General features: G+C 45.7%; 2 long non-coding RNA genes across 3 annotated transcripts; both read left to right on the top strand.

The window, feature by feature from the left end:
• Window positions 1-1,489: 1,489 nt before the first annotated feature.
• On the top strand, window positions 1,490-4,657 carry LOC123170557 (uncharacterized). Its single transcript, XR_006485251.1, has 7 exons — window positions 1,490-1,531; window positions 1,646-1,695; window positions 1,815-1,897; window positions 2,092-2,186; window positions 2,371-2,588; window positions 3,723-3,872; window positions 4,273-4,657. It is a non-coding gene; the product is annotated as an uncharacterized lncRNA (long non-coding RNA).
• A 500-nt stretch (window positions 4,658-5,157) lies between these two features.
• On the top strand, window positions 5,158-16,198 carry LOC123164396 (uncharacterized). 2 transcript variants are annotated; one of them, XR_006482383.1, is made up of 3 exons: window positions 5,158-5,255; window positions 5,346-5,451; window positions 16,149-16,198. It is a non-coding gene; the product is annotated as an uncharacterized lncRNA (long non-coding RNA). The 2 variants fall into 2 exon arrangements; XR_006482382.1 differs by lacking the exon at window positions 16,149-16,198 and adding an exon at window positions 5,979-6,318.
• Window positions 16,199-25,975: the final 9,777 nt, after the last annotated feature.

The raw sequence follows: 25,975 nt of genomic DNA, 5'->3' as shown, positions 1-25,975 counted from the left end.
CTTCGGCTCGCTCTAGTCCTTGTACTCGTCGCTAGGTGCTCGACGGACCTAGTTGTAATTTTTATTATCTCTCTGATGTTCTTTGTACTGCATCCTTGAAAATGAGTAGGTTGGAAGTTTTTCGTAAAAAACAAAAGAGATCGGAGGTAATACAGTATTAATTAGTATCACACATTTGATGAGTTACACAATGTATTATTCCAATTGGACACAACCCCGCATGCATGCATGTACCTACTATATATAGTATATACAATATGTTTATTAAGAAACACCTAACCTGCACGATGCAACTCTGGCTATTAGCGATGCTGGTGGATATACTTTTATATACTACCTCCTCCCGGATCCATATCGAACATATAAAGCCTGCTAGGGTACCCGCCCATCTGGAGGCCTTCGCGCGCGTGCAATGGTCGGCCGTTCGATCAACTCGCTCGATCGTTTTTCACCCTCGATTTTTACTGTTCATTGCTATCTTTTGTTACATCTTTGACTGATTTACTGGGTGACTGCCACTGGGCCCATAAAATCGTTGGTCCACGCGGCAGCGAAGTGCTCGTCGACTCGGTCGGTGACCAATGAAGACGCCCGTGAAAAAACCTAGATCGAGCAGTCAAAGGGATCACGTCCTCCTCGTTCCTTCCACTCCCTCGCCTCCTCCTTCCTCCTCATCCGGCGGCGCCTCCTCCCTCTTTCCCACGGCCTCCCGCATCGCGCCGGTGGCTCCTCCTCCTCTCTTCTGGATCGGGCGCAGCCGCCATAGGAGAGCATGGGCTCGAACTGAGTGAGGAAGAGGTGGTTTGCGGCCACGCGGGTGAGGAGGGCGGCCTTCCGCTGAACGCCACCATCCTCTCCTCGCGCGCCCTCGCGGCCAGAAGAGGCAGATATGTACGGAGGATCCACGAGCTTGGTGCCATCCGTCCCGTCCGTCGACGCCCATCCCCTCTTCCCCAACGCGTAGGTGCTCTATTCACTTGCGTCTTCGCTGCCTCAAGTGTACGGGTGAGTCTGCAAACCCCTCTCTAATTTCTATCTCTCTCTCCCTCTCTCTTGATTCGGTTGCATTGCGTTATAAGAATTATTTGTGCAGAGGTGGCTGCAGCTATGCACATAATAATTTCTAAAATTGTGATCTGTTTTTGAGGCTGCAGATGCGACCACCAGCTGTTTGTATAAATGCTCAAGGAGGACTGCTCTGGGGAGGACATCACGTGTGTTTGAAAGAGAGGGATGGAAAAGAGGGGGCTGGAGTGAGAGGAGAAGAGGAAGGAATTGAACCACATGTTAGTTCTTTGTCGTCGACGTCATCCCACCATTGTAGAGATTTTCTTGGATGACATGCGGCCCATACTCTCGCCCCTTGTCCTCCATCTCTGTTGGTACCCTTTCATGGTTTCTTGTCCACTTCTTTCATGATTTATTCTTTTCAAATAGTAATTCAGGCTGTTATACTAATTTGATTGATGTGGGTGGTGTAATAATTCAGGCCGTGCAGGATGGTCTGCTAATTTCCCTGATGCTTCATCAGGTTTCGCTTTTTGATACATTGATTGATTCCCAATTTGATGCAAATAACCAAAATGAATGAATTGATGTGGCTGTTATACTAAATTTTCCTTATTTTGTGTGTGATTATGCTCAGGTTTTGGAAGAATCGGGCTAAGGGGTGATTGTGCTCAGGTTTTGATGCAGGTACTTTTCAAATCTGAAACTTTGGTTTGGTATGACATGCAATGCTAATAATATTTGAATAGACAATATAGTTACTAGAGTCACTTCATACTAATGCGCAAACTTATTTTGCATTGCAGTGAGATTCAGATAATTTTAAGAAACACATGTAAAGGAGTCCAAACAGGACGGGCTCGGTGTACATGGTTTTCAGTTAATGCAGGTACTTTTGAAATCTGAAACTTTGGTTTGGTATGACAAGCAATGCTAATAAGATTTGAATAGACAATATAGTTACGAGAGTCACTTCATACTAATGCGCAAACTCATTTTGCATTGCAGCGAGATTCGGATAGTTTTCCTGCTGTAGAGTTTTGGAGCTTGCTCTGTTAATCCGTGTTATTTTTTGTATCACAGTTTAGGTCTAACCAGCACAAGTGGCAACAGGCAGTAGTGGAGAAGGCATGAAGAGGCCCACATATGAAAATCTCAACTATTCTAGGATTTTCGAGGTAATTTCTCATACTGAAAAGCTCAACTAAAGGAAGACACCTATTTCTATGCACAAATTCTTTGTTGCTAGAAGAATTTCTAGAGAGAAAAATGCCTCCCCCGTTCATTGCCTCTCAGATTCATATTTGAAGTCTATTGTTCTTAATTTTAGTTAACTAATTGCTTAATTTCTTGTTGTTTCAGCTGCTGACCATGTGATTGGTAGCCGACGATTTCTTCACGGGTTGCTGCTTTCTCAAGTTTTGCCTCACACAAAAGAGGGCTAGCAACACCTTTGACAGAAACAGCCAACATTCAGTGCAAATCCGGTATATTCTGGTTGTCTTCCATTTAGTTGACGGCATGCAAGACTGGTCTAATGCATCTACTGCTTGTTGACTTGGTTATATTTATCTATAAAGGTAATTTCAGTGTTTCATTTGTGTGAACATTTCTTTTGTTACAGATTTTACCTGCTTGACGAAGTGCAAAAAAGTAAAATGTATCATTTATATAGCTAACTGGAATAAAGAGTAGCATCGTCTCTCAACAAGATATTTTGTGTGTTCCGCGCCAAATTTGAGTGATACTTTTTTGAGCGCCTGGCGAGGTTCTCAGCAAGTTTAGTTTAGGCATAATTTTCCTCTATTACAGTGAAACTGTTCCAAATTATCCCATGCTGTAGTTGAAATGGTGCATCTGCGTTATATATTTTGGGAAGAGTTGCAGTTCATGATCTTTCTTTATAATAATCATACCAGTCAGTCAAGATAGTGTGCAAACTTTCTGCCTATTTTTCTTTCTTCAGGCAGGAAACAGATGTTAATTTCTTGACCACCTCCAGTGGTCCAATGTCAGATGAAGTGTTTAAATATTTTTGCTCATGCTTATTCCCGGACGGCCGGACCCACAGCTCAATGGAATGAGTTGTACAACTTTTATTCAACACATTATATATACAAGTATACTGATATTTTATGGTGATGTTATACTATGAATTAATGGTTAAGATAACACTTTTTATAGATGATTTTCCTCATATTGCCAACATATTTTTGGTTGCGGGTTGATACATAACATTATTTTGTCTTATCTTGTTATGTTGTATCTATTTTTCATGTAGATACTCTATCTGGTAAGGTTCTAATTCACATGGTTGCATGGCCAATGAATGAATATAATTAGTTTTCACAATGTATGTTTTACAATTTGTCAATGCGTAAATGTGTCAGGCTCTTAGGTTAAAGCTAATGCCCATTAAAATGGTTATAAATAGTGGCCTCTATCAGTAGGCTGGGTCTCAATGTTGGTTTTGATATGTGATCGATGCATTTCATCAAATGGTTAACATATCAGGATTGCATATGATTATCTTTGAGTGGAATTTGTGTCTTTGATTTTTCACAAATTTGTTTTGATATTTGCGATAAGGTGGGTGTTGTGTGTTGTGTGCAGGCGATGGGTAATTTTGTACTATTAGTTCAAGGTGTCAGCATATGTATATTATTCTTATAGTCTTTACATGCTCATTTAGTTCATTCATGTTTCCTTTGCAGTGGCAATGGTGCAGAATATACCCTCTGCCATGGAAGGAGGTATTTGATGCTGTCAGATGGCATATAGGTCAATAATGAGGTGACTGCCAGGGTAATCTCAGGAAGGGACAACGACACAAATTAACTTTGTTGACAAGCTCACGATCACGGGTAATAAAGATGATTTTAAGTAATGTTCTAATTTCTGTGAATTTCCTTGTTAAATGTCCTGAAAGAAATAAGAATGGCATACTGAATGCGAAGCATTATTTCATTCATCTACATTTTTAGGAAAGATAATCTTGGATTGCTTTTGCTTTGATGGATCCTCACTTATCAGAATATAGCCTCCAGCCTTTACACATAGAGACTGATTTATCACTTTGGCTGGTTATATCTTTCTCTACTGCATAATGACCTATGTACATTCATTTCCTCTATAGTTTTTAATTCTACACCTTATTTCTTATTATGACGAATCATTGGTATCACGGAAATGTTACTGTACCATTATGTGCAATTGTTTCTTATTGATATCATCGTAACAAGATGGTGAACTTATCAAATGTAGGGAACAAGCCGTCCTGCAGTATTTCCATGTACTGCAAGTTGACGGCAAGTTCATTGTTGATGCCATGCAATTTCTTACAAAATACATGTGGTACAGGTAAGCATGCTATTACCCGCCATTGTGTGTGTTTTGCATATTTTTCTATTCAATACTATGAAGTTTTCCTCTGTTATGCTCTTCTCAGGTATGAAGGCCGACACTGATTATCAAGTGGTATGGCACTCTTCTTTATCAGCTCTATCCCATCCTGTAGAGGCTTTGTGAAAATAACTCCATGTTATCTTCTACATAATTTTGCATTTCTTTGCAGAGATAAGATGTGAATTTATGGTATAAGTTTCAAAAGTTTGGCAGAATCCTTGATCTAAAGTGAAATAGAGTTGTATTGTCTCCTATGTGAGTTAAAACTTCTTGCAATCAGTAATTAGCCATGCGTTTTGAGGGTATGAAAGTTGAACAAAATTTGAGTTTCTTGGTTGCATGTTACAGAGTGTTGTACTAAACAAAGATGAGTTGCAATGAGTTTTATATATTTAGTTTTCAATTATAAAGATTTCTACAAAGCACGAAACATTTCCGATTCTTTCTGATTTTGTGTGCATGTTGTCGCAGGTTTATTTGATGAATTGTATATAGTTATTGATACAACATCTTCCAGTATAGATCTTAAATGACAGCAATATCTGAAGTTACTTGTGTCTGCTTCCCCTCTTGAAATCAACATTTTGTTTTGATTTTTCGGTACTTAAGTAAGGCCACTCATCAGTGAGCAGGAAGTGTCTTCTCGGTACTTGTGTGATGAAGGCCAAAACTGGTTTTCTAACTTATTATTGTAAGTGCAAGTATGTGTCACAATAATGCCTAGAAATCAGCCAGTGGCTGGATTATTTGAGCTATTTTGGCGTCTCTGCCATCCTATAGTTGTTCAGTTTTCTCTTTTGAAACGAGGCTATCTAGAGGATTTCATGTTGTTGTTTAGGAAGGTAACTATTCTTGGTTATAGTGAATGATTTTGTTGGATTATTTGTTCATTTGGCTATCTTAATGCAGTCCCATGTGCATACTTTTTGCAGGCATCAGTGAAGATTGGGAGGTAGAGAGGGATTGCTCAAGTGGAAACAGATCAAGAACCAGAAGGAGCTGAAGATTTTGCTACTTCCTTGGTAATAGCTTTGTGAGGTAATTAAGCTAGCTACACGTGTGTTTGTTTTCTGCTATATCGAGGTCACTATCCTAATTTAGAAAATAGAAACATGATGTGTGATTTAAGAGTAATAGCAAATGTTGTTAGCATGAATAGACTGTATTGTACGAACTAACTAGCAACAAAGTCTAATTCCTCCCATGTAGCGGTTGTCAATGTAGCCTTGACCAGCCCGGACTTTATGTACTTCCTGCTTTATTTTTTCTTTGATTTAGCGAACATACAAATGCATGCGATAAGTGTCAAATTTAGCACTCAACGACACTTATTTTCGGCCAGAGGAAGTAGTTATAAGTAGGTGTGCAGTTAGAATTTATCTGACTTTGGGTTTTCACATCTTGTTCGAGGTCTTGAGCCCTCATAATTCATTTGAACATGTTGTAATTTATTTTTGTTTATACTATAATCTGAGCTAATTAGAAATTATATAAATGCATTTTCTTGATAAATTAAAGCTTATGCTGATGTGTATTCGATTTTGATTTCTTTTCTTTCGTCATAGATCAGTTAAATATTATCCAGGACCATGCACCCGCCCTTGACAATGGCTTCTAGAAGCTAAGGTTGCAGGGGTGAATTAAAGTTCGATTTTCCAGCAGCGAGGTAACTACTACCGATGGAGATCAAACTAATGAGCTCACGAAAAAAAATATAGACATCAAACACCGAAGGAGGTTAGTTTTTACCTGAGTGGAAACAGCAGTCGTATCGTCTTGCTGGAGCCTCCTTTGTCATGGAAAGTCACCAGCTTCAGGGAGTGCCAGCAGAGCCGGAACAGACGCCACCTACGGTGGGGAGTGACAGTGGCAACTGCGCGGATTTGGCTCACCCATACGAGAAACGGCGGCGCCATCTACCGATTGAAGGAAATATGCCCTAGAGGCAATAATAAAGTATTATTTATTTCCTTGTATCATGATAAATGTTTATTATTCATACTAGAATTGTATTAACCGGAAACATAATACATGTGTGAATATATAGACAAACAGAGTGTCACTAGTATGCCTCTACTTGACTAGCTCGTTAATCAAAGATGGTTATGTTTCCTAGCCATAGACATAAGTTGTCATTTGATTAACGAGATCACCTCATTAGGAGAATGACGTGATTGACTTGACCCATTCCGTTAGCTTAGCACTCGATCGTTTAGTATGTTGCTATTGCTTTCTTCATGACTTATACATGTTCCTATGACTATGAGATTATGCAACTCCCGTTTACCGGAGGAACACTTTGTGTGCTACCAAACGTCACAACGTAAATGGGTGATTATAAAGGTGCTCTACAGGTGTCTCCAAAGGTACTTGTTGGGTTGGCGTATTTCGAGATTAGGATTTGTCACTCCGATTGTCGGAGAGGTATCTCTGGGCCCACTCGGTAATGCACATCACTATAAGCCTTGCAAGCATTGTGACTAATGAGTTAGTTGCAGGATGATGTATTACGGAACGAGTAAAGAGACCTGCCAGTAACGAGATTGAACTAGGTATCGAGATACCGACGATCGAATCTCGGGCAAGTAACATACCGATGACAAAGGGAACAACGTATGTTGTTATGCGGTCTGACCGATAAAGATCTTCGTAGAATATGTGGGAGCCAATATGGGCATCCAGGTCCCGCTATTGGTTATTGACCGGAGAGGTGTCTCGGTCATGTCTACATAGTTCTCGAACCCGTAGGGTCCGCACGCTTAACGTTACGAGGACAGTTTTATTCAGTTTTGATGTACCGAAGGAGTTCGGAGTCCCGGATGAGATCGGGGACATGACGAGGAGTCTCGAAATGGCCGAGACGTAAAGATCGATATATTGGACGACTATATTCGGACTTCGGAAAGGTTCCGAGTGATTCGGGTATTTTTCGGAGTACCGGAGAGTTACGGGAATTCGTAATGGGCCTTAATGGGCCATACGGGAAAGGAGAGAAAGACCCCAAAGGGTGGCCGCACCCCTCCCCATGGGCTAGTCCGAATTGGACTAGGGAGGGGGGGCGCCCCCTTCCTTCTTTCTCCTTCCCCCTTCCCTTCTCCTACTCCCACAAGGAAAGGAGGAGTCCTACTCCCGGTGGGAGTAGGACTCCCCCCTTTGGCGCGCCTCTCCCCTTGGCCGGCTGCCTCCCCCTTGCTCCTTTATATACGGGGGCAGGGGGCACCCCATAGACACAAGAATTGATCTATTGATCTCTTAGCCGTGTGCGGTGCCCTCCTCCACCAAATTACACCTCGATAATATCGTTGCGAAGCTTAGGCGAAGCCCTGCGTCGGTAGAACATCATCATCGTCACCACGCCGTCGTGCTGACGAAACTCTCCCTCAACACTCGGCTGGATCGGAGTTCGAGGGACGTCATCGAGCTGAACGTGTGTAGAACTCGGAGGTGCCGTGCGTTCGGTACTTGATCGGTCGGATCGTGAAGACGTACGACTACATCAACCGCGTTGTGATAACGCTTCCGCTATCGGTCTACGAGGGTACGTGGACAACACTCTCCCCTCTCGTTGCTATGCATCACCATGATCTTGCGTGTGCGTAGGAATTTTTTTGAAATTACTACGTTCCCCAACAGTGGCATCCGAGCCTGGTTTTATGCGTTGATGCTATGCACGAGTAGAACACAAGTGAGTTGTGGGCGATATAAGTCATACTGCTTACCAGCATGTCATACTTTGGTTCAGCGGTATTGTGAGATGAAGCGGCCCGGACCGACATTACGCGTACGCTTACGCGAGACTGGTTTCACCGTTGCGAGCACTCGTTGCTTAAAGGTGACCGGCGGGTGTCTGTCTCTCTCACTTTAGTTGAACCGAGTGTGGCTACGCCCGGTCCTTGCGAAGGTTAAAACAGCACCAACTTGACAAACTATCGTTGTGGTTTTGATGCGTAGGTAAGAATGGTTCTTGCTAAGCCCATAGCAGCCACGTAAAATATGCAACAACAAAGTAGAGGACGTCTAACTTGTTTTTGCAGGGCATGTTGCGATCTGATATGGTCAAGACATGATGTGATATAATGTGTTGTATGAGATGATCATGTTTTGTAACCGAGTTATCGGCAACTGGCAGGAGCCATATGGTTGTCGCTTTATTGTATGAGATGCAATCGCCATGTAATAGTTTTACTTTATCACTAAGCGGTAGCGATAGTCGTAAAAGCAATAAGTTGGCGAGACGACAACGATGCTACGATGGAGATCAAGGTGTCGCGCCGGTGAAGATGGTGATCATGACGGTGCTTCGGAGATGGAGATCACAAGCACGGTGCTTCGGAGATGGAGATCACAAGCACGGTGCTTCGGAGATGGAGATCACAAGCACAAGATGATGATGGCCATATCATATCACTTATATTGATTGCATGTGATGTTAATCCTTTATGCATCTTATCTTGCTTTGTTTGACGGTAGCATTATAAGATGATCCTTCACTAAATTATCAAAGTATAAGTGTTCTCCCTGAGTATGCACCGTTGCGAAAGTTCTTCGTGCTGAGACACCACGTGATGATCGGGTGTGCTAGGCTCTACGTTCAAATACAACGAGTGCAAAACAGTTGCACACGCGGAATACTCAGGTTAAACTTGACGAGCCTAGCATATAACAGATATGGCCTCGGAACACGGAGACCGAAAGGTCGAGCGTGAATCATATAGTAGATATGATCAACATAGTGATGTTCACCATTGAAACTACTCCATCTCACGTGATGATCGGACATGGTTTAGTTGATTTGGATCACGTAATCACTTAGATGATGAGAGGGATGTCTATCTAAGTGGGAGTTCTTAAGTAATATGATTAATTGAACTTAAATTTATCATGAACTTAGTCCTGATAGTATTTTGCAAATTATGTTGTAGATCAATAGCTCGCGTTGTTGCTTCCCTGTTTATTTTTGATATGTTCCTAGAGAAAAATTATGTTGAAAGATGTTAGTAGCAAAGATGCGGATTGGATCCGTGATCTGAGGATTATCCTCATTGCTGCACAGAAAAATTATGTCCTTGATGCACCGCTAGGTGACAGACCTATTGCAGGAGCAGATGCAGACGTTATGAACGTTTGGCTAGCTCAATATGATGACTACTTGATAGTTTAGTGCACCATGCTTAAACAGCTTAGAATCGGGACTTCAAAGACGTTTTGAACGTCATGGAACATATAAGATGTTCCAGGAGTTGAAGTTAATATTTCAAGCAAATACCCGAGTTGAGAGATATGAAGTCTCCAACAAGTTCTATAGCTAAAAGATGGAGGAGAATCGCTCAACTAGTGAGCATGTGCTCAGATTGTCTGGGTACTACAATCGCTTGAATCAAGTGGGAGTTAATCTTCCAGATAAAATAGTGATTGACAGAATTCTCTAGTCACCATCACCAAGTTAGTAGAACTTCGTGATGAACTATAGTATGCAAGGGATGACGAAAGTAATTCCCGAGCTCTTCGTGATGCTGAAATCGACGAAGGTAGAAATCAAGAAAAACATCAAGTGTTGATGGTTGACGAGACCACTAGTTTCAAGAAAAGGGCAAAGGGAAGAAGGGGAACTTCAAGAAGAACGGCAAGCAAGTTGCTGCTCAATTGAAGAAGCCTAAGTCTGGTCCTAAGCCTGAGACTAAGTGCTTCTACTGCAAAGGGACTGGTCACTGGAAGCGGAACTACCCCAACTATTTGGTGGATAAGAAGGATGGCAAAGTGAACAAAGGTATATTGGATATACAAGTTATTGATGTGTACTTTACTAGTGTTTATAGCAACCCCTCGGTATTTGATACTGGTTCAGTTGCTAAGAGTAGTAACTCGAAACGGGAGTTGCAGAATAAACAGAGACTAGTAAAAGGCGAGGTGACGATGTATGTTGGAAGTAGTTCCAAGATTGATATGATCATCATCGCACACTCCCTGTACTTTCGGGATTAGTGTTGAAACTAAATAAGTGTTATTTGGTGTTTGCGTTGAGCATGAATATGATTTGATCATGTTTTTTGCAATTCGGTTATTCATTTAAGTTAGAGAACAATTGTTGTTCTGTTTACATGAATAAAAACCTTCTATGGTCATACACACCAACGAAAATGGTTTGTTGGATCTCGATCGTAGTGATACACATAATCATAATATTGAAGCCAAAAGATGCAAAGTTAATAATGATAGTGCAACTTATTTGTGGCACTGCCGTTTAGGTCATATTGGTGTAAAGCGCATGAAGAAACTCCATACTGATGGGATTTTGGAATCACTTGATTATGAATCACTTGATGCTTGCGATCCGTGCCTCATGGGCAAGATGACTAAAACGCCGTTCTCCGGAACTATGGAGAGAGCAACAGATTTGTTGGAAATCATACATACAGATGTATGTGGCCCGATGAATATTGAGGCTCGTAGCAGGTATCATTATTTTCTGACCTTCACAGATGATTTGAGCAGATATGGGTATATCTACTTAATGAAACAGAAGTCTAAACATTTGAAAAGTTCATATAATTTCAGAGTGAAGTAAAAAATCATCGTAACAAGAAAATAAAGTTTCTACGATCTGATCGCGGAGACAAATATTTGAGTTACGAGTTTGGTCTTCAATTAAAACAATGTGGAATAGTTTCACAAATTCGTGCCACCTGGAACACCACAGCATAATGGTGTGTCCGAACGTCATAACCGTACTTTATTGGATATAGTGCAATCTATGATGTCTCTTACCAATTTACCACTATTGTTTTGGGGTTATGCATTAGAGACAGCTACATTCACGTTAAATAGGGCACCATCAAAATCCGTTGAGACGACGCCTTATGAACTGTGGTTTGGCAAGAAACCAAAGTTGTCGTTTCTTAAAGTTTGGGGTTGCGATGCTTATGTGAAAAAGTTCATCCTGATAAGCTCAAACCCAAATCGGAGAAATGTGTCTTCATAGGATACCCAAAGGAGACAGTTGGGTACACCTTCTATCACAGATCCGAAGGCAAGACATTCGTTGCTAAGAATGGATCCTTTCTAGAGAAGGAGTTTTCTCTCGAAAGAAGTGAGTGGGAGGAAAGTAGAACTTGATGAGGTAACTGTACCTGCTCCCTTATTGGAAAGTAGTTCATCACAGAAATCTGTTCCTGTGACTCCTACACCAATTAGTGAGGAAGTTAATGATGATGATCATGTAAACTTCAGATCAAGTTACTACCAAACCTCATAGGTAAACCAGAGTGAGATCCACACTAGAGTGGTATGGTAATCCTGTTCTGGAGGTCATCTTATTTGACCATGACGAACCTACGAACTATGAGGAAGCGATGATGAGCCCAGATTCCGCAAAATAGCTTGAGGCCATGAAATCTGAGATGAGATCCATGTATAAGAACAAAGTATGGACTTTGATTGACTTGCCCAATGATCGGCGAGTCATTGAGAATAAATGGATCTTCAAGAGGAAGACGGACGCTGATAGTAGTGTCACTATCTACAAAGCTAGAATTGTTGCAAAAAGGTTTTCGACAAGTTCAAGATGTTGACTACGATGAGAGTTTCTCACTCGTATCTATGCTTAAGTCTGTCTGAATCATGTTAGCAATTGCCGCATTTTATGAAATATGGCAAATGGATAAAAAAACTACATTCCTTAATGGATTTATTAAAGAAGAGTTGTATATGATGCAACCAGAAGGTTTTTTCAATCCTAAAGGTGCTAACAAAATATGCAAGCTCCAGCGATCCATCTATGGACTGGTGCAAGCATCTCGGAGTTGGAATATACACTTTGATAAGTTGATCAAAGAATATAGTGTTATACAGACTTGCGGTGAAGCCTGTATTTTACAAGAAAGTGAGTGGGAGCACTACAACATTTCTGATAAGTATATGTGAATGACATATTGTTGATCGGAAATAATGTAGAATTATTCTGCAAAGCATAAAGGAGTGTTTCAAAGAAGTTTTTCAAAGATAGACCTCGGTGAAGCTGCTTACATATTGAGCATCAAGATCTATAGAGATAGATCAAGACGCTTGATAAGTTTTTTCAATGAGTACATACCTTAACAAGATTTTGAAGTAGTTCAAAATAGAACAGTCAAAGAAAGAGTTCTTGCCTGTGTTACAAGGTGTGAAATTGAGTAAGACTCAAAGCCCGATCCACGGCAGAAGATAGAAAGAGAATGAAAGTCATTCCCTATGCCTTGGCCATAGGTTCTATAAAGTATGCCATGCTGTGTACCAGATCTATTGTATACCCTACACTGATTTTGGCAAGGGAGTACAATAGTGATCTAGGAGTAGATCACTGGACAGCGGTCAAAATTATCCTTAGTGGAATAAGGATATGTTTCTCGATTATGGAAGTGACAAAAGGTTCGTCGTAAAGGGTTACGTCGATGCAAGTTTTGACACTAAATCTAGATGACTCTAAGTCTCGGTCTAGATACATATTGAAAGTGGGAGCAATTAGCTAGAGTAGCTCCGTGCAGAGCATTGTAGACATAGAAATTTGCAAAATACTTACGGATCTGAATGTGACAGACCCGTTGACTAAAATTATCTCACAATCAAAACATGATCACACCTTAGTACTCTTTGGGTGTTAATCACATAGCGATGTGAACTAGATTATTGACTCTAGTAAACCCTTTGAGTGTTGGTCACATAGAGATGTGAACTATGGGTGTTAATCACATGGTGATGTGAATTATTGATGTTAAATCACATGGCGATGTGAACTAGATTATTGACTCTAGTGCAAGTGGGAGACTGAAGGAAATATGCCCTAGAGGCAATAATAAAGTATTATTTATTTCCTTGTATCATGATAAATGTTTATTATTCATGCTAGAATTGTATTAACCGGAAACATAATACATGTGTGAATATATAGACAAACAGAGTGTCACTAGTATGCCTCTACTTGACTAGCTCGTTAATCAAAGATGGTTATGTTTCCTAGCCATAGACATAAGTTGTCATTTGATTAACGAGATCACCTCATTAGGAGAATGACGTGATTGACTTGACCCATTCCGTTAGCTTAGCACTCGATCGTTTAGTATGTTGCTATTGCTTTCTTCATGACTTATACATGTTCCTATGACTATGAGATTATGCAACTCCCGTTTACCGGAGGAACACTTTGTGTGCTACCAAACGTCACAACGTAAATGGGTGATTATAAAGGTGCTCTACAGGTGTCTCCAAAGGTACTTGTTGGGTTGGCGTATTTCGAGATTAGGATTTGTCACTCCGATTGTCGGAGAGGTATCTCTGGGCCCACTCGGTAATGCACATCACTATAAGCCTTGCAAGCATTGTGACTAATGAGTTAGTTGCGGGATGATGTATTACGGAACGAGTAAAGAGACTTGCCAGTAACGAGATTGAACTAGGTATCGAGATACCGACGATCGAATCTCGGGCAAGTAACATACCGATGACAAAGGGAACAACGTATGTTGTTATGCGGTCTGACCGATAAAGATCTTCGTAGAATATGTGGGAGCCAATATGGGCATCCAGGTCCCGCTATTGGTTATTGACCGGAGAGGTGTCTCGGTCATGTCTACATAGTTCTCGAACCCGTAGGGTCCGCACGCTTAACGTTACGATGACAGTTTTATTGAGTTTTGATGTACCGAAGGAGTTCGGAGTCCCGGATGAGATCGGGGACATGACGAGGAGTCTCGAAATGGCCGAGACGTAAAGATCGATATATTGGACGACTATATTCGGACTTCGGAAAGGTTCCGAGTGATTCGGGTATTTTTCGGAGTACCGGAGAGTTACGGGAATTCGTAATGGGCCTTAATGGGCCATACGGGAAAGGAGAGAAAGACCCCAAAGGGTGGCCGCACCCCTCCCCATGGGCTAGTCCGAATTGGACTAGGGAGGGGGAGCGCCCCCTTCCTTCTTTCTCCTTCCCCCTTCCCTTCTCCTACTCCCACAAGGAAAGGAGGAGTCCTACTCCCGGTGGGAGTAGGACTCCCCCCTTTGGCGCGCCTCTCCCCTTGGCCGGCTGCCTCCCCCTTGCTCCTTTATATACGGGGGCAGGGGGCACCCCATAGACACAACAATTGATCTATTGATCTCTTAGCCGTGTGCGGTGCCCTCCTCCACCAAATTACATCTCGATAATATCGTTGCGAAGCTTAGGCGAAGCCCTGCGTTGGTTGAACATCATCATCGTCACCACGCCGTCGTGCTGACGAAACTCTCCCTCAACACTCGGCTGGATTGGAGTTCGAGGGACGTCATCGAGCTGAACGTGTGTAGAACTCGGAGGTGCTGTGCGTTCGGTACTTGATCGGTCGGATCGTGAAGACGTACGACTACATCAACCGCGTTGTGATAACGCTTCCGCTATCGGTCTACGAGGGTACGTGGACAACACTCTCCCCTCTCGTTGCTATGCATCACCATGATCTTGCGTGTGCGTAGGAATTTTTTTGAAATTACTACGTTCCCCAACACCGATTTCGTGGCTCTGAGCTGCAGTGGGATCTGCTGGGCCGTCGGGATGCAGATGGAGCCGCTGCAACTCCGAGCTGCCGGGCCACCGAGATGCAGATGGAGCCGCAGCGCCTCCGAGCTACAGCGGGAGCTGCTCCACCGCCAAGTTGCAGTGTGAGCCGCCGCGAAGATGGAACCCAAGGTGCCCTCGTCCGCCTCCTCCAGCTGCTTCCTCACTTCACTTCAGTACGAGTACAGGGGGAGGAATGGGACGAAGACTGGTGGATGGAATCAAGACCAGCGGTCATGCGAGACACGTGGTAGGCATTGTGCTATGTGGTGGCAGCTCGTGAAGCAACAATTGACGTGTGTTGTTGTCTCTCAGCACGTGTATCTTGAGGACATGATTGTAGTTTTCTTTATCTTTGAGGTCTGTGATGTTACTCAAACTGCCAGCCTTTTGGTTTCTGATTTTAATGGAAGCAGGGAGGCCCTCCTTGGGGCGCTTGAGTTTGTAAAAAAAAGACTTGAAGTCAACCACGGGGAAGAAGATTAGGACAGAATTGCAACAGATGTAGGCCCATATAGCGGCTATGCTGGACAACAAGGTCATTTTCAATGATGATGACACGTGCAGCAATAGCTCAATTAATGTTCATCACTTCAATGCGCCGATATGATGTTTGTCTGGCTATCTACTTTCCTTGCTAATAACATTGTAAATAATCAATCGTAAGCTTGTTAAAACATTATGTATTATTACTAAGTATATTTTGATTTGTGTTTGAAGTTTTCTATCATCACTCTTTCAATTGTGCGGATAACCTTCATAAACACACGCAGATAGAGAGAGAGAGAGACAGAGATTTGTGCCAAATATTTGCAACAAATGCATATACTGAAATACTATTTTACTTCGGCAAATTTGTGCCAAATATTTGCCTTTTTTATATCATGCAAAAAAACAAATTTATTAGTGGAAGGTACTTTTCTATTTACCATAAACAAGGCCCCATATAACTGCTTACTTGCACTGTACATTAGTATGCTGCTTTATAAATACAAACAAAAATCGTTTGCATTAAAATAGGCCAGTAGAAGGCTACCAATACAGAAAGTGAGGGCCTCATTTTATAGATGGATACATAACACATATCATTTGGTTACTGTGATCCTTATATGTCTTTCTACTAATTAATACAAATTGATAAACTTCACTTGCTAACATCTTCCTTGTCATTAAGCAGCCAAAATGGAAAAGGTCAAGATTCCAACAAAGGTGCTTCTAGACGCTATGCTGCAGCAACTTGGCCTCCCAAGCGCAGTATACTCAACAAAGAAGGGAAAGCCAGCTGGTCTTGATGCAACATTTCACTTCTATGGGTGTAAGCACCAGCTGAACAATATACTTCCAAGAAATTCAATATCCATCCATGTTTATGGCAAAGTTGAAGAAGACCAAGATCAGCTAGCAGCTGAAGCTCTCAAGTGCATGGAAGGCTCTGACAGCAAAGTTCTGCAAGACATAAACTATAACAAACTACAACTGGCTCAGGAAAAATGCAAGTCTCTTAAGCATAAGCAAAAAGAACAAGGAATAATAGACTATTTTAGCAACAGCTGGAGTAGCAGCCTCAGTGGAGATCACATGGCAGCAAAGGAACTTTATGGCATAATAAATGCCAACTTCACAGCCGGGTCAACATCAAAAGACAACAATCTAAATCATATTTTGTCACACATAAGATATGTTTCTGACCGTCTTAGTGATACAACTACACAATCAGAGTATGATCTCCATCAAATAAACAAGTACTATTGGAGCCTAGCCGGCGACATCGAAGGTATTTCGGCTTTGGGCAATACTAACCACCAATCACAGCCACTGTAAAGAGTTGTCGAGGCAAGAGGGTCATTCTCAATGCCAGTGAAGCACGTCACGATGGATCTATCTAATGTTCTTCACTTCGTACCGCCTATATAATGTATCTATGACTATCATTGTAGATAATAATTCATAAGCTTCTTAGAACACTTTGTATTATTACCAGGAAACTATCCGCCAGCAGTAGCTACTCATTTCATACGCTACAATAGGTATCTACGTACTTTAATGATCACTCACTCTATCAGTACTTGGTTTGCTCTCGCCCTTTGCGCCATCGTTGCAATGGGTCATCTAGCACGAACAAAGGGTAAGCATATGCTTTCGCCTTCAAATGCACTTCCAAGGGAGTGCGCTTGATCATCTACCCAATATAAGCAAGTTGCAAGAGTCCCTTGTGATATAACTTAGTATTAGTATAGATGCCTATCAAGACTTCTATGTTTATCGTCCTTTTGGATCTTATGTAAACCCCTAAGACCATCCTGTGCATTTAGCTATCGGTTATTTGCTGCTTAAACTACTGTGTGGTGTGCTTTTGAAACAATCATGATAAAAGAAATATATGCTTTCGCCTTCAAGTGCACATCCAAAGGCCTCTGAATAATTGTGTATCGAATCTAAACAGATCACAAGAGTCCTTTCCTACATGACTTAGTGCATCATTTCCAATCTTAATGCATGCTCTCACAATAATTAGCTTACACTCGGCCTTTGCGCCATTGGCGCAACGGGTCATCTAGTTTCCATAAAAATAGAGTTAGTAATGTAGTTCAGGATGCAGTCGGATGGATCAGCCCCTTTTCTGTGCCTGAGCCATTCCGGCTTGACGTTCACCTAACGACCATCTACCATCCCAGCTGGCAGATAAGTAATCGGAGCACCCGCTCAGGGACAGTTTCAAAACATAGTAAGGCCCTGCTTCCCTGTAACAGTATACTGTCGGATTTAGTTTACAGGCGTATAATACCGGCCACAGAAGATTTCCGCGCGGAAAAGAAACGATGTGTAGAAGCGTGTATCTTAAACCTGCCGCATACGAACGTAACAGGGAATATACCAGCGTAAATAATACAGACCCAATACGACGACGAACCAAGCACTTGGAACCAACTCACCTGACTTTTTCTTATGGAGGTATTTTGGTGGAAAACTCAATCCAATCAGGGCCTAAGTTTAATTTAAAAAAAATCATATTTGTCTCAAGCGACATCAATGGTGCCGAAACCAAATTTTACCACTCCAGATAGTTCAACATCGTTTGACATACGTAACTTATACTCAGGGAGGAACAAGCGTCATGTCCATGCAGAAATCACACACCAGAAAATCCTTCAAATTTGAAATTCAGAGTTATCGTACATGACTGTTGGAACTCTTAAGATCCAGCAGCACCAAGCAGCATGGTGCACGTAGTGCGACGGTGTCCAGCGATGCCACAATTCTTGCAGCTTGCAGGTTTGCGAGGCCGTTTAGCATGTCACCTCCCTCAGGGTAGGTAGTCTTCTTATGACCTAGCAGTTTGCAAATGCTGCAGAACCTTGTCCTTTTACTCAGTCCTTCATATGATGCCTTCTCCCTACTTAAGCATGGGAACCAGGTTTGTTGCACAGTCAGCAAGTGCATCCCAGTTACCAGAAAGGGTCACAATGTTCTTGTTGTCAATCATCTCTCCCTCAATGTTGATGTTTGTGCCCGCCAATGCAATGTGGTTGTGATTTGCCTCAACAGCTTGTCTCTCCTCATAGCCAAGCACATCTCTTGTTTTGGGCTTTCAGCTAGCGGTGATGCCTCCACAATTATATCCTTTATCTGACATAGCACGAGTGCATACATCACGACGGATTAATCCCCAAACCTAACCAGCTCCATGCATGGCATATAGGTAAAGGGTCGAGCTCCGACAGATGAAAGATCGGTTCACGGCTTGGTCTCTTTGGAAGTGAGCAAGGTGCTGGGCCAGGATGTCCCTAGGATTTTTTCGTCCATTTTTTGAGGACGTGCCGCTTCGGTATCTGCATCATGCCAACATAATCTATAACCTGAAACATGCAAAATGAAACATTATTTTCACGGACAGATAAGCAACGACCAAAATTATGATCCCAAAATACCTTGAAAGCATGGCAGCACAACATTCCCATGTGGGCGAAATGCCCGCATTCACACTCAAACCACTCGCCATCGTCCAACATTTTTTAGAAAAGGAGGATGACCCCGGCCTCTGCATCTAGGAGATGCATGTGGCCACTTTATTGATTATTCTCGAGGACCTTACAAAGTATTACAACAATATGCCTGAATCCATCATCTTGGCAACATATGCCACTACTCCTATCCATATGATGAAGGGATGCTAGCTGGGCCAAATACCCAGACCACTCACCTAAACCTATCATCAAAAGCCGGAAGCCCCAGCCGAGCCACATACCGGGTCTGGGGCACAAACCGGTCTGACGCACTCACATGTGTCGTCGCGGCCATCTTCCACAGGTCCGTCTTCAGAGCAGATATTGAGGCTTCTACCTTGTCAGGCCACTCTGCCATCGACGCCACCATGACGCCAGACAGCCACCTCCTCCTGCGCGAGTCCATCTACACGCATCGGGCGCCGAGTCTCCGTTGCGCCACGCCGCCGAGATCCGCCGTCTTCGATGCGGAGAAGGAAACACCGCTCCACCTCTGGGCGCATCGCCGGCCACCTGCCGCGATCTCGAGCAAGTCCAGCTCTGGGAAAGCACACAGGGAATCACGATTTTCAAGATGATGCCCTCAGGAGGGGAAGCGACGTATCACACGATCGTCTGGTCCTGCACCGCAGGTCCTGGGCTTTCACTCGAAGAAAGTGACCCGAGAGCGGAGGAGGTCGGAGAACTCCACAACGGCCCCCAGGAGGAGAGCGACATCCGCAGACACCGCGCCGTCATCATTCGCCCAGAGCAACCCTACCTCTGCACCCTCACGCTGCCGGACGAGGATGGGGGAACCCCAGCGCCGCCAACATGCGAACCCACTGGCCCAAGCACCTCTTGCCCGGCGGCGGTGCCATCACCACGCACGACCACCAACCTCACCGCCGGCCGAAGCTAACGGGTCAGATCTGCCGAGCCCGCCACGGCCAGATCTGAAACCTCGGGACGCCTTCGCGTCGAGGCAACCACGAGCAGCCGACAGCCCATCACCTGCGAGAGGACGAGGACGCCGCCCCGGGCAGCCGCCACGCCGGCCGGAGACGCCGAGGACAAGACTCCCACCACCACGGGCTCACACCGGCAACCTAGGCCACCGAGCGCGCGGAGATCCCCGCTGCCACCGTCCTCCGGCGCGGGCTTCGCCCGGCGGACTCATCCGCCAGCGGCAGGAGGGGGGACGTGTTGTAGAAGGGAACGGCGGCGGCGTACCTAGGGTTCCCCCGAGCCGCCCTGGGGACGATGCGGGGGTCGGGCCTATCTCGAAACCCAACCGTACTACGTCCTTAAAAATGGGGGAGAATTTCACTTCCCCGGTCTCTGCACCAACTAGGGATGCATACGACCATTTTAGTATGAGTACCAAGATAAACATGGTCCTCATAATTTTTTAAATGAGTATCAACATATTTTTGATGAGTGGTTCCACCACACACCAAACTTGATTCTCAATAAATGGGGAAAAACCCATGTGCATCACCTGTCAATTCTAGAAATTGAACTCGGGTTGTTAGGCTGCACAACCGCATGCCCAACCACTGATCCAATGCTCTCTTTGCAAAATTTATAAAAATTGGGGAGAATTTCACTTCCCCGGCCTCTGCACCAATTAGGGATGCATACGGCCATTTTAGTATGAGTACCAAGATAAACATGGCCCTCAGAAATTTTTAAATGAGTATCAAGATATTTTTTGATGAGTGGTTTCACCACACACCAAACTTGATCCTCAATAAATGGGGAAAAACCCTTGTGCATCACCTGTCAATTCTAGGAATTGAACTCGGGTCGTTAGGCTGCACAACTGCATGCCCAACCACTGAACCATCGTCCAACATGGTCACCTCATAAACAACCTTGCTCCACCTCCCACGGTTCTCGGCATTGTTGTGTCTTGCAATGTACTTCTTCCTTTCAATTTCCTCGACCTAGTAAGCCCCATCCTCGAAAACATTGCAGGGCATTCGCACTGGCAAGACCGGCTGTTTTGCTGCTCAGGCTTCCCCGGACGATTCCATGGACTGACTCAGGAACTCCTTTCTCTTGCCTCCTGTGTCATCGCAGGGCACTCACAACGGCAAGACCGGCTATTTTGTTGCTCTGGTTTTCCCTGCAATTTTTTTCCACTCTATCAGCTATTTAAATATGAATTCCAGTGCAATAATTATGAAAGAAAATGTCAAAGAGAATTTCAGAAGGTTTTAAGTGTTGACCGAGCATCCACAGACGATCTCTTGCAAACACTTTGTCCGCTCGACGTTCAAACGGCTCTTGCCATATCTTATACCAAATCCAACCTCCCAAGAACACAAGTTATAGAAATCGTACGCTTCTCCAAGGGAATCAAAACTCATACCAATCTCTGGCTTTATTACATTGTCCGACGGTTTATCAGCGTATCTACTTATTGTTTCCTCTAAAGGAGTGACTCTACCAGCACAGGGTGCTCTATCCGGAGGGGCACGCCCAATTCGTAACCTGAAATTGAAATGCACTGTTTTTTCAGATGCCTTGAACTTATGTACAATGCCAACAGGGGATGGGCAAGACTTATTTTTTGTTCTTAGCTCATCGAATGACATGATAGGCTATACAGGTTAATTCCCCACAATGGGCAACAACTTTTAGGTGCCTTCAGTACGAATGCCACTCAAACATATCTCATAGTGGGCAATATTTTTTTGTACTAATTTGCAATTAATAACAGTAGTGATTACCACATGGTCCATGTGGTAAGCAACCAACAAATAATTAACAGTAGTGATTGCACGTATACCTTCTTGTCCATCCCGGTGCCTCCGGGTTCACCGTACCGGTGGACTCGGCCGACTGGGTCGGCGACTGCTTCCTCTTTCCAGTGCATTTGTTTCGCTCAGAAGAATCACCGAGGTAGAGTTCTGTTGTGTTACCGGGCACGGGATGGCCGACAAATCAAAATGTAGAATTCTGCTAGTCATTCACTTGCATTAACTTTTGGATTAACAATGAAGAGTTCTGTGGTGTTACCGGCTCAGGATGGCCAACAAATCAAAATGACCAACTGCCCGCTAAGGTATTGTTTCACTTACAAATCAAAATGACCAGGCAATGAATAGAGCTTTGATTCAGTCTGACGTGCCAGTTGATAATAATAAGAAAATCTAAAAGATGAAGATACCTCTTAAAAATAAAATCTTTGCATGGTATCTTTCTCGTGGAGTACTGGAGTCATTTTTATTAAAGATAACTTTATTAAAAGGAATTAGCATGGAAGTACAGTACAATGTTGGGTGGCTCTCTCTCTGTCAAGTTACTCTCGCTCGAAGGTAGACGATGGACAGGAGACTCGAGTTTGTTTTGTGTGCAACGAATGCACCGGCGCTCCAACGCCTTGTATTTGTTATAACTGAACTCACCACCAACTAACAAACTGGGATTACAGCCGGCTTTGTAGCCATCGGCAACGCAGCCCCCACGCAACACGATCACCACGCGCACGTACGCCCTGGGAGTGAAGTCTATTTTAAATCTTGAATTCATACGTCCCGTCGGAATTGAACCCTCACCTTTGTATCCCTGAAATTGGCACTCTATACTCACTGATCCCGGTCTATCTCAATCCTAAACCCGTTAGAACATGTTTGACTCGCTAGGAAAATAATTCTCCCTGTCAGGATCGAACTCTACTCTGACTGAACACATGGGTCCACATGTCATATTCATCTTCTCCACCGAATCTTTTTATCTCTCTCGCCAAACCGTGGCAGCCGTTTGACAGGTTCGCGCACTTCGTGCTCAAGCCCAGCCAGCCGGCATACACGGTCGTGCACTCGTGCTCCTCGTCGTGCCCTGCAAACCAGCGATAGAGACGGCCGCACGCCTCCTCCAGCAAGGACGAGGAGCTTGCTGGAGATCGCGTTGAAGGGTTCAATCAATCAACCCACGGGAGGTCGCCGGAGACCAGGAAAAAAACAGGGTTCAAGGTGCTGCTACTGGCGCCGCGGCTGTGTGGCAAAGGAGGAGACTGCATTGACGGCGAGGACCACGCGCGTGGCGAGCTGCTCGACTGGGAGGGCGGCAGGGGAGGGGTCGAAGACGCCGCGTTGCGGCCGTCGCCGGTTACGGGCCGACAGCGCGAGGAGGTGGATTGCAAGGCAGGACAGGAGTTGCAAGAAAGAGCGCGACGACGGCGTCCTTCCGGTCCCAGGTGGCGGCGAGCACGGGCACGACGTCTCTGAGCGTGGCTGCAAGAAGGTTTGCTAGGCGCGCGAGCGGGAAGCCGACAAGTGCAGAAGGCTCCCAAGGCACGCGGTGAACGCGACGTGGAGCCTGGAGGCCGGAGCCGGCGTCGCCGCTTTCGGATGGCCCCTGGAGGTGGAGGCGGAGCCATCAACAACTCTATCGCTGCGCTGTAGGACTCGTCGAGCCCGTGTAAGCTTCGATCGGCCTTTCTCCGTGCATTATACATGTATACATGTACTGATTGTGCATGGATCACCTCTACTCCTATTAATCAGTTGACCCGACGACCTGATGTTTCTCGGGAGAGATAGAGAGATTTGGAGGAAGAAGATAAATATGACATGTGGACTGTCAGATAATCAGCTGCACTGTTGCTATCTTCAGTTAGCTCAGTATTTTCAGTTAGTTCAGTTTACACTTCTCTGAATAACACTGACCGTCAGCGTGTGCCTGTACACGTACGAGTTCAGTTTCTGTTAGCGTTCTGTTAGGTAGTTAGCTAGTCTTCAGCTCGTCGTAGGGATCGCCATGGGATGGCATGGATCACGCATTCCTCGCCGCGAGCAAGTAGGGCTCATGCATGTCCGAGCGTTGTGGGATCGGACGACCTGTAAGCTCGACGAGCACGACCATGTCTTTGCTGTTTTTCAGGAGCTCCAACTGGGGTTCAGATAAATAAGAACAGAAACGGAAAAGCTACAAGTTGTTACGCAGCGCAAAACCCTGGCTTCCACCTCTCGTTCTTCCTCCCTCTCGTTCGTGTTTGCCGGTGATCTGCAACTACAAGTGGTATCAGAGCCTCGGTGGTGTTCGATCCATCCTGGGCGCCGACGGTGTTTGATCCATCGGAGAGATGGCCGGAAGCGACGAGGAGAAGGCGCAGAAGAAGCTAGAGGAGGAAAAGGCCAAGGCGGAGGCCTCGGAGCTTGGGAAGTCCCTGGCTCGTCTCTCCACCGAGGAGGGCTCGGGGGTGCGCGTCGTTGAGCGCGTCGTGCACAGCGGCGGCGGCGGCGGGCCCCCGATGATGCTCACGCGCACAAACTGCTCCGACTGGGCTATGATCACTAAACTGCAGCTGCAGGCGGACGAGCTCTGGCGCGTGGTGGAGACGGGGCAAGGCTCGGATCGTGACGACCGGCGCGCCATGATCGCCCTCCTCAAGGGGGTGCCGCCGGAGCTCATGTGGATCCTGGGCGCCAAGGCCACGGCCAAGGAGGCGTGGGACACCCTGAAGACCATGCGCGTCGGGGTCGAGCGCGTGCGCGAAGCCAAGGCGCAGACCCGCCGCTCGGAGTATGAGTCGCTCCGGTACAAGGACGGCGAGGGGATCGAGTCGTATGTGATGCGGCTCAGGACGATCATCGACGAGCTGCAGGCGCTCGGCGACCCGGTGGACGAGCACAAGGCTGTCCTCAAGGTGCCCCGGACGGTACCACGCCCATACCGTGAGATGGCCGTGGCGATCGAGTCGCTCGTCGACACCAAGCAGCTCTCCCTCGAGGAACTCTGCGGCCGGCTCCTTGTCATCGAGGAGCGTGAGCGCGAGGAGACACCGGCGCCCGGCGCGCAGTTGCTGTACACGATCGATCAGTGGCGTGTGCATGAGAAGCTGCTCGACTAGAGCAGCGCGTCCTCGGGCTCTGGAGCAGGGCGTGGGCGCGGAAACGGCAAGCCAAAGAACTTCCAAGGCGGGGACGGTCATGGCCAGAGCGCTGGCCGCGGCAACGGCGGGCCGGCGACACCCAAGCGGAAGGGAAACTGCCGCTACTATGGCATCCCTGGCCACTGGGCGAAAGAGTGCCGCGAGAAGGAGCGGGACCAGCGCGAGCAGCAAGATCAGCAGGCGAACGTTGCCCAGGTCGAGGTTGAGCAGCCTGGCTTGCTCCTCGCCACCTGCGCGGTGGTGAGCGCGGCGAGCGCGGTGGGCGGCATACGAGAGCACTCCACGGACATCTTCCTCAACGAAGCTCGCGTGGTGTGGTCGCCACCAACGACGACCGCTGGTATTTGGATACTGGTGCTAGCAATCACATGACAGGGCGGTGTGACATGTTGTCGCAGGTGGACGAGTCCGTTCGCGGCTCGGTGCGTTTCGGCGACGGCTCCGTCATGCAGATCTGCGGACGCGGCGTGGTGACGTTCTCCTGCAAGAACGCCGAGCACCGCGCGCTCTCGGATGTCTACTACATCCCCCAACTGCGGACGAGCATCGTGAGCCTCGGGCAGCTCGACGAGCACGGGTGCACGTCCGTGATCGAGGATGGCGTGCTCTGCCTCTATGACAGGCAGCGCGTGCTTTTGGCACGGGTGCAGCGGACGAGCAACCGGCTCTACGCCGTGGCTTTGAACTTGGCTGTGCCCGTGTGCCTCCTGGCGCACGACGGCGACGCAGCATGGCACTGGCACGGACGCTTCGGCCACCTCCACTTCCGGGCGCTGCACGATCTTGGCGCGAAGGGGATGGTGCGAGGCATGTCGGCGATTCAGCATGTCGAATAGTTCTGCGAGGGCTGCACACTCGGAAAGATGCACCGCACGCCATTCCCGCGCGCGTCAGCGTACCGCACGGAGCAGGGGCTCGAGCTCGTCCACGGCGACCTCTGCGGGCCCATCACGCCGGCGACCACGTCTGGTAACAAGTACTTTCTGCTCATCGTTGATGATCATAGTAGATACATGTGGTTGGAAGTGCTCAGGAGCAAGGACGAGGTGTTCAAATTCTTCAGAAAGATCAAGGTGGCCGCGGAGACACAGTGCGGCGCAAAGCTCAGAGCGTTCC

This window comes from Triticum aestivum, chromosome 7D (genome assembly GCF_018294505.1).
Source record: "Triticum aestivum cultivar Chinese Spring chromosome 7D, IWGSC CS RefSeq v2.1, whole genome shotgun sequence".
NCBI classification, from domain to species: Eukaryota; Viridiplantae; Streptophyta; class Magnoliopsida; order Poales; family Poaceae; genus Triticum; species Triticum aestivum.
This window is presented reverse-complemented; position numbering and strand designations above follow the sequence as displayed.